This window comes from Octodon degus, unplaced genomic scaffold (genome assembly GCF_000260255.1).
Source record: "Octodon degus isolate 3935 unplaced genomic scaffold, OctDeg1.0 scaffold00424, whole genome shotgun sequence".
In the NCBI taxonomy this organism is placed as follows: domain Eukaryota; kingdom Metazoa; phylum Chordata; class Mammalia; order Rodentia; family Octodontidae; genus Octodon; species Octodon degus.
Window position 1 is genome coordinate 71,495 of NW_004525000.1, and position 8,972 is coordinate 80,466.

At 35.5% G+C, this 8,972-nt stretch overlaps 1 pseudogene; it reads right to left on the reverse strand.

Moving 5' to 3' along the window:
* Positions 1-7,824: 7,824 nt before the first annotated feature.
* Positions 7,825-7,951, reverse strand: LOC111814688 (annotated as a pseudogene).
* Positions 7,952-8,972: the final 1,021 nt, after the last annotated feature.

Consider the following 8,972-nt stretch of genomic DNA (forward strand, 5'->3'; position numbering starts at 1 on the left):
TGGGCTGGGACTGGTCCCGCTGGCGCAGGGTAGCAGGAAACTCTCTGCACACTCCAGATCAAGATTTGAATGCAGAAGAATGAAAACATGTGACCACAGAAATATATTCAGGGTAAAACAGGCAATATGATGTGCGGAAGGCATCATAAGCCAAACACCACAGTCAGCAACTAGAAGTCATAAATAGGAAGTCAGTACAGTATCTTCCAGAGACTCCACAATGATCTGACCCTGCCAAAATCTTGGTTTCAGCCTCATAATACTCATGTTGAACTTTAAGAGATGCAAAAGTATCAATTTTGTTGTCTTAAGTTACTGAATTCGTGATAATTTTTGTTACAGAAGTCATAAGAAACTAACAGGCTCAAACTTCACTCCAATTTGGCTACATCTGAATTATAAAATTCATTCATATCATCCTACTTCAGTTTAAGGATATAAGCATATTTGAACAACTCACAATTTTTAAAAAAAAAGCCACTTTACACTATGAAAGAAGTTTTAGAAATGACTTCAATTATCTCACATATTGTCATGTGGAAAAGGATCCAGACTTATCCTGAATGTCCCTAAAGGTTGGTGCTGTCACCAGATCAGGTCAAAGGAGGTTCCAAGGCTGCAATTTGGAACCTAAACCCATCTTAGCCCTAGAATAAATTGCACATTTTTCGACTCCACCTATGTAAAAAGAATTTTCAGGGCTAGTCAGAAAGAGGCATTGAGAGGTCTGTTTATTTAGGAATTTTAGCATAAGGCATCAGTCTGATGCTGGGTACATTTATGGAAAGTCTACAGGACTTGTGAATGAATGGCATATTCCCAGAAAAAGCATCCTTTAATTTATCCCTGATATAGGTATGGGGAGTACAGACTAATTTAATGCTATAAACAGAAGTTCTGTAAAGTCATTGATAAAATTAAAAAAGACACAACTTTGGATCACATATATCTCTCTCTATATATATATATATTTTTCCCCCTGTATTTTTAGGGAAAGGTCTACAAAGTGTTCAGAGTCTCATTACTAGATCAGACTCATCATGATTCTCTTGTTTACAGCCTCCCAAGAGATGGGATTACAGGCGCACGTCACTACCCCCAGTCTCAATCACCATCTCATTGCGCCCCGGGGGTGGGGCTGGCACAGCAGGCCCAGGGATCCTGGCCCCTGCATCTGCCTAAACAGGTGCTTTAATCCACTGAGCTATTTGGCTGGCCCTAACTTTGGATAATATAAAAGGTTATATGGGAACAAGAAGAATTCTCTGTTTGATTTTGGTCTACTATTATTTCTTCTCTACATGCACCAAGATTTCAACTTTCAGTAAATTATTTAAGTAGATTTAAGAAACTATTCATAATGCAGCATTAAAAATAGAACTGAAAAGAAAAAAGAAAACTAAGGCTATGCACAATATCTTGAAAAGCATAGATGTTTAATTCTCCCGTAATTCACAGTGATCTTATAAATAAATTACATAATTATGATTAACACCTTGGTAGAATTGGAGACTTACATGTGAAGTCCAAGAGAAATAGTGTACATCACCGTATTATTAGTGGAGGCTTGATGCTTGAAGTTACTATGTTTTACTTCTCCGAAAATTTGTTTTTGATTTTGTCAAGTTTTATATAAGAAGGTTGATATGTGTATGATCTACATGATTTTAAATTGGTCAAGAACAAAAATGTTCCTGAAGACATCTTGACATAATATATAAACATGTACCCTTTTGCTAAATAGAAAAAACTATTGAGTAGATTGAAGTAGTTACATTTTTCTCTACTCTTCTTACCTCCATTCTTGTTTGAAGGGTGTTTGTAATGGCTTTGGATGTTACAATACCTCTCAGAGAGAACTAATTAGGATGTTTGGAAACCTGTTCAGTTGACAAAACATTAGGTCACGCAGTCATGTGTCTTGGCACTCACACCTTTGCTTTCCTTGTTCATAACAGACATTCCTCTTTGCCTATTTAAGGCAAAACAGAAGAATGAAGTTTTCTTTCTATGAATTAGTTAATTTGAAGCAACTTTCTTATGCTCCTTTCCTAAAAGCGTTGTGCCACTAGCTAACGTGTCTTTCAATACCACTGAAATTTTACCCTGCAAAAGTAGTCTTACTCAGCATGGAGGGGATGAAGTGATATTTGTCTGTGCTCCACGTGTCAGTCATAACTGCTTCAAAAGGACAAACAAGGAGAAAAAAGGGGATAAGAAAGAAGGAAAGAGATAAGAACAGATGAGAGGAAATTTGAATTAATGAGATGTTCTTCAAGACTGTCTGGTTTATCCTAGATGAATTTTAAAAAGTCTTTTATGTACCTGAATTTCAGAAGGACACACTGAAAAGGCAGCCATTTCCGTAAGACAAAGCAATGCTAAATCCTCCAAGAACCTGGTCAGAACTCAGAAACAGAATTGCTGGGACGCACCTCCTTCTTCTGTTCTGAGTATTTTTCTTATGTTATTTTTCTTCCTTCATCTTCCCTGGTTAGGGCCTGTTGGAAAATGTAATTTAAAATGATAAGGGAAACTATAAATGAATTATGGATAGAAACCCTCTCATTCAAGGGACCTTCTAAGTAAAATTATTTTATATTCTACTTATCACTATGATCATTACTGAATTTTATGTGCAGTGATCCGACTGCCCGTACGCCTTCATATGTTGAGCTCTAATCTCAATGCAGTTGTACTTGGATGTGGGGCCCAAAGGTTATGATATCATGAAGGTCCTGCCTGACATGTGACAACACAGCTGGGAGATGGTTAGCTATAAAATAGGAAAGAGGTGTTCTCACTAGAAAAGAAATTTACTGACACTTTGATCTTAGACTTCTCAGCCAAGAGGGGTGTGTGTGTGTGTGTGTGTGTGTGTGTGTGTGAGCGCGCGCGCACGCACGTGTGCTAAGAAGTAGTTGTATGCTTTTTCTAAGCCATTTAGCTTAAATTTCTAAGCCAGATATTTTACTACAGCATCCCAAGAATATTATAGCATTGTGCCTTTCACAGAATCACTGAGAAATAGCATTTGTATCTCTGGAACTCTAGCATAAGCAAGAATTTAACAAAATGAGGTAGACATTATCTTTTAGTAATTTTATAAGCTCTTATTTTGTAAGGCAGAAAAATGTCTTTAAATGGAACAGGGGCAAACATCTTTAGAAAGATTATAGTACTAAACTTAAAAATAATTTAGAGAGTGTGATACAGTTACTGCTATTAGTGGCAATAATGACTGTCATTATTATCTTGGATGATTTCTAATAGCATGTGCATTGAATATAGGGAATTTTGCTCTTTAGAAATCCCATAAATAACTGAATCATTTTCTAAGATGAGCTAAGCAGTGCGTCTGAATCTCCTGATGAGATTGAAACAACACATTTTTCTTCCCTTCAGGATGTGATATGCCCCATATTTTAAGAAACCTCTATTTGGCAGACCCACTGGTAACAGACATGGCATATCCTTCCATGTTTGGGTGAAAAACTGGATTGAGTATATATTTCTGCAACAAAAAGAACTGCTATTTTGGTTCTATTTCAATACAGTGGCTTTGGCCAGTTAGGTTATGAAAGTGACTCTCTGTCCAGTTAACTCATGGGGGACATGCTTTAGTGTATGGAATGCAGATTGATTTTTAAGATGTTGAATGACACCAATTTATCATATAAATACTGAGCTTACATCTTCCTGCTGTCTTAAATACAGCTGCTCCTCTTCTCCTTAACATCTATTTGCGTGGGCCCAAAAAGTAAGAACTGATTTTAAACTGGTTTTAGCTCAGATGAAGAGAGCTAACAATTTTCATGTGGTACATTCTGTAGTAAAAATTGCGGAGAATTAGATACTGTTTGGCATTCAGCATCAATGCAGTTACCTTCTGCATCATTATATTTCACATGCACAGATTCTACCAAACACAGGTCAAAAGAGTAGGGGGAAAGTCTCGAAAATTCTAAAACACGAAACTTAAATTTGCTGCGCACCCGGTCATAAGTTAGACTCGCAGTGAGGAAGGAACGTGGAATGTGTAGGCACCCCCAGCTGCAGTCTCCCCACTCTACTGCTCCTCATTCTCTCCAGTGCTGCTCACTTCGTGGATCACTCAGGTCCCACATAGAGGCCAATGAGGGCTGCGTCCAGACTGAGCACATACGGATTTGTTCTGTACGCGAACAGAATAAGCACACATGGATTGCCACTGCCCATTGCCTATTCATTTCTCAAGCAGTTACATCTAGATACAAATCCTAATAATAAAGGAGGGTGTGTTTAGATTCTAAATAATATCCCACTTTATATAAGGGACCAGGATAGCTACAGAAATTTGGTGTCCACACTAGAGGAGCGGATCGCTGAACCAATACCCTGTGGATAGTGAGGGACACTCTACTATCCTTCGTAACAGCTAATTTGAGGTTATATTTTTACACATATGTTTAAACATATATTTTTAAACAGCAACTATCCTTTTACTCCTTCAAGGATTTCATAGTACATTTTTCTTATCTCTGTTTTCATTATCAATTTTAAAGCACAGAGCCGGCCAAATAGCTCAGCTGATTAAAGCTCCTGCAAGTAGGCACAGGGGCTGGGGGGACTGGATACCCAGCTCTGCTATGCCAGCCCCGCCCCCGGGGGAGGTGCACCGAGACAGCAATTGAGACTGGGTGTGGTGGCAGGCGCCTGTAATCCCAGCTCTTGGGAGGCTGTAAACAGTCAAATCACTACGAGTCTGATCTAGTAGTGAGACCCTGAACACCCTGTAAATTTTTTAAAAAAGGTAAAGCACATGCATAATGTATCTTCAGAATGTACACTAACAATTTATTCATGATGAAGTCTTCTCCAAATGCATTTCACATTGATTCAAACTAACATAACTAATATGCTTTGTATTCTACCTATATATTCAGAATTGTTAAAAAAAAAAAGGATGGACGAATAAATGGCAGAAATTCAAAATCACTAAACAGGCATACTTATTTTTTCCTCAGATGAAAAATTGTAAATAATCTTCAAAGTAGTCACTCATATTAATAAACTGTTTCAATTATTAGTTTTATACTCAATATCCCAAATTAAATTGTATATACGTAATATATTGTGACCTGAATCTCTTAGTATGATGTATTTTTAAAGTTCATGTAGCAACTTAGGGTTGTCATGCAGTTAAGAATTTCAGTCAGTTTTCATCAACACGTGTGGAAATCAGTAGGTTAGATACCTGGATTCAAAGCCAGATTTATAAGTTCTTTGTTACGATTGCGTTGCTTGGTCAGGGAATTTTGTCCTTCAGTTTCTTGTCTTATAACATTAAGCTCGTGGCAATATCCATATCACTGGATTTTTGTGAAAATAACATTTTGCTTAACTTCTCACTAACTGGTTTTACAATATTCATGTTAGTTTGAGATCTTATTTTCATGACTGAATATTTGAAAACAATTTCATATTACTAATGCAAAGGTAGACCTTACACGAAGGGCATTTTTTGTACTGGCATAAAATCATCGAGAGTCCTGGTAATGAGGCGGGGATATAGCTCAGTGATAGAACTTGCCTACTGTGCACAATCACCAGCACAACATAAAAGAATTGAGACTATGAACTGACAGGTTGTATCCCATTGTTAAAATACACCAAACAAAACAAAAAAATGTTTGATTTTAGTCCTGGTGAAAATGACACTCCTTCTTCTCCCCACAGTTTTGTAGGGACGATCCGAATATAAGATTGCAAATAAAAATCAATAAGCCTAATCATTACAAGTCCAATCTAGTAGTGAGACACTGAACATCCTCCCTAAAATACAAAAAAAAATCAATAAGCCTAATTTTTTTAAAAAAAGCACAGACTTTGAAATCAACAGAACTGAGTTTTCATGTTGTACTAATACAGAAATGTATTTTCACTCTCTTCAAGCATACATTCTCCAGACAAATTTTAATCGTTGTCTCCTCTGTATATATTTGACTGCAGAAACTGTGTTTCCTCTTAAAACCTGCATGATGTGGGGGCAAGTTCATTACATTCTAATTATAGTAGTGAAGTCAGTGTAGGACATTCTGAAAAGTGGCAGACAGGACATATAGTTGTTTTGGAGCTGGTTATTCTGTGCTGAGAAAAACATTTATTTTCATGTAAACTATACCAAGAGACAAAAATAGGTCAATGTAATATTCATTTTTTAGTTTCTGGACCCTTTGCTGCAGTGACTTAGGCAGAAGAACTGTGCTTGCTGGTGATCTACTTTTGGATTCAACATCGCTTTGAGAGACTACAGCTTTTGTAAGTTGTTAGGATAAAGTCTAAAGACTGAGTCAACGTTATGCACTGTTTATATGAGGAGTTCAAATAATGCATGTTTGCTCCACTATTTATAAGCCACAGTGTACATTTATGACATCCAGTTATGGTGCTTCTGGTTAATATTATACTTCTGAATGATTTCTTTCTAAAATGTTTACCAAAGCTGTAAGCCCCAACAGTTCTTATGATCAAATATTTAGCGTTGCTGGAAGTTTCTTAGTGAATGTACAGAAGTTTATCTTCAGGAAACAACACATTTCTGTCCCTAGCAGCTAGTCCTCAAGGTACTCAATTCTATTGAGCAAGTTTTTGCTGTTTGAGTAAAGCAGCACCTCATTAAGGGAATCTTGCATTATTGTTTGGAATAAATAGTTTAAATATCAATAATATCATAAGGTGTAAACATGAAATAAAAAGCTATTTTTCTGATAGTTGATGAAGTGAGATTCATTCAGGGAAAAATTATTGATGCTAATTTTCATGTTGTACTAATACAGAAATGTATTTTCACTCTCTTCAAGCATGCATTCTCCAGACTAATTTTAATCGTTGTCTCCTCTGTATATATATGACTGCAGAAGATGAAATTAACTGTCTCCTTATCTCTTGAAAACACCACATGAAGCCTTGATTTTTAGCCTCTTCTGGCCCCTGATTTATGGAAGCACAGAGCAATCAACTCATTCCTGGACCACTAGATTATTAAAACATTCCTCCCAAGATGAAAAATAAGATACCATCATTGGAGAAAACAGGAGACTGAAATACATAAAAGCAATATGAATCATTCATAAGCTTATCATCTAGAGATATTCAGTATTTCATTTTAATATATTCCCTTTTTAACATTTTGTTTTATTTTATGACACTGGGTTCAAAATGCAGGGTGAGTATTCTACCATTAAGCTGTATTCCTACAAAGTTTTATTTTTAGACAAGCTTCTTTTTTTTTTTTTTTGGTGGAACTCAGGCCCTTGCACTTGCCCGGGAAGTGCTTATTCCACTGAGCCATCTCCTCAGCCCCTAGACAGGATTTTGATAAGGTACTCAGGCTGACCTTGTACTTCTAATCCTTCTGCCTCAAAGGAGTTAAGATTACAGGCATTTGGTACCAATTCTTTTATGTATGTTTTTTCTCTTTTATAAATTTGAGGGCATAATAGATCATTTTTTGTTTTCTTTTTTATATTGAGGTAGTATCAAAACATTTTATATTGTTATTAATGTAAATATTCTTGGTACATGATTTATACTAAATTTAGAATATTTTATTGATATTCATATTATAAATTATACATTTGTATAAATATGCCAATAAGTATGTGTTTTAATATTTTATTTATATTGTTAAACAACAATTTGTACTAGCTATAGAATATTTTATGTGCACATGACTATAATTAACTAAAATTTTCCATATTATTATAGTTTTTCTAATATAGGTGGTGATTCAGAGAATTATGCCAACCACAAATCTTTGTAACTCAGGTGATTTCTTTAAATGTTTTCAAATGCTCTTAAATTATTGTAGAAGAATCTTTACTTACTTGATTAGGGAAAAGCTTTCAATTATCAATAATCATGTCTTGGATAAACCTCATTGGCTATGATACTGCCACAGTGCAAACTCACTTACTTGGTTAGGTTAATTTCTAGATGTTTCATTTTTTGTGAAGTACTGTGATTGGTATTGCTGTTGTAATTTCTTTCTAATGAGTTTCAATATATTGGTATACACAAATTCCTATTTTTTTTTCTGTGTATCCTACTACATTTCTGGTTGGTTGTTAATTCTAAGAGCTTTTGGGTGGAGTTCTTTGCATCTTATAGGTAGAGAATCATGCCACCTGTAAACAGTCATAATTTAAATTCTTCCATATATATATATATATATATATATATATATATATATCCTTATACAATAGGAAAGTAGCCCAAGGAAACAAAGGCAAATACAGTGTAGAAGGAAAGAGGAAATAAGTAGAATAAAGTTATGTTGTGCGTAGGAACCTAATAACCTCAATGAATGTAAATGTTATAAGCCATAACATGGCTAAGATTAACAATATCAACAAAAATGAAAATGGGGATAAGGGGATTACAGGAGGAGGAAAGGAAAGGACATTTAAAAAAATAAGCTGTAGTGTGTAACATGTAACCACTCCCTAAGATGACTGCAAACCATTTGCATGAAATTTCCTCCTTCAGAGATCTCTGTAGAGTGGTATTCTTTCCAAACTCTATCATAAATTGTTGATATGTATAGTCTTCAAATATGAGTCCAGTTTATTCAAATTAAGACAATTTACATTTATTCTCAAATGCTGTATTTCAAAGATCAGAGTGTGGATGACATTAGAATGTTTTACAAATTTTGATAGGTGTGTGTGCATGTTATCAGTCTAATCCCTAAATGCCTTGTCATTTTTAGGAAAAATCAAAACTATGCCCAGTTAATTCCTTTGAAATGGGCTTGTTTCTTCCCCCATCAACACTATTGGTTCCAATTCTGTGAAAAGGCAAACTCATATACACTGGGTTTTGTGAAAGTGGTTTTTATTTTTTGGTTTTTTTTGCAGAACTGGGGATTGAACTCAGGCCCTTGTGCTTGCCAGGGAAGCACTTATTCCACTGAACCATCTCCCCATACA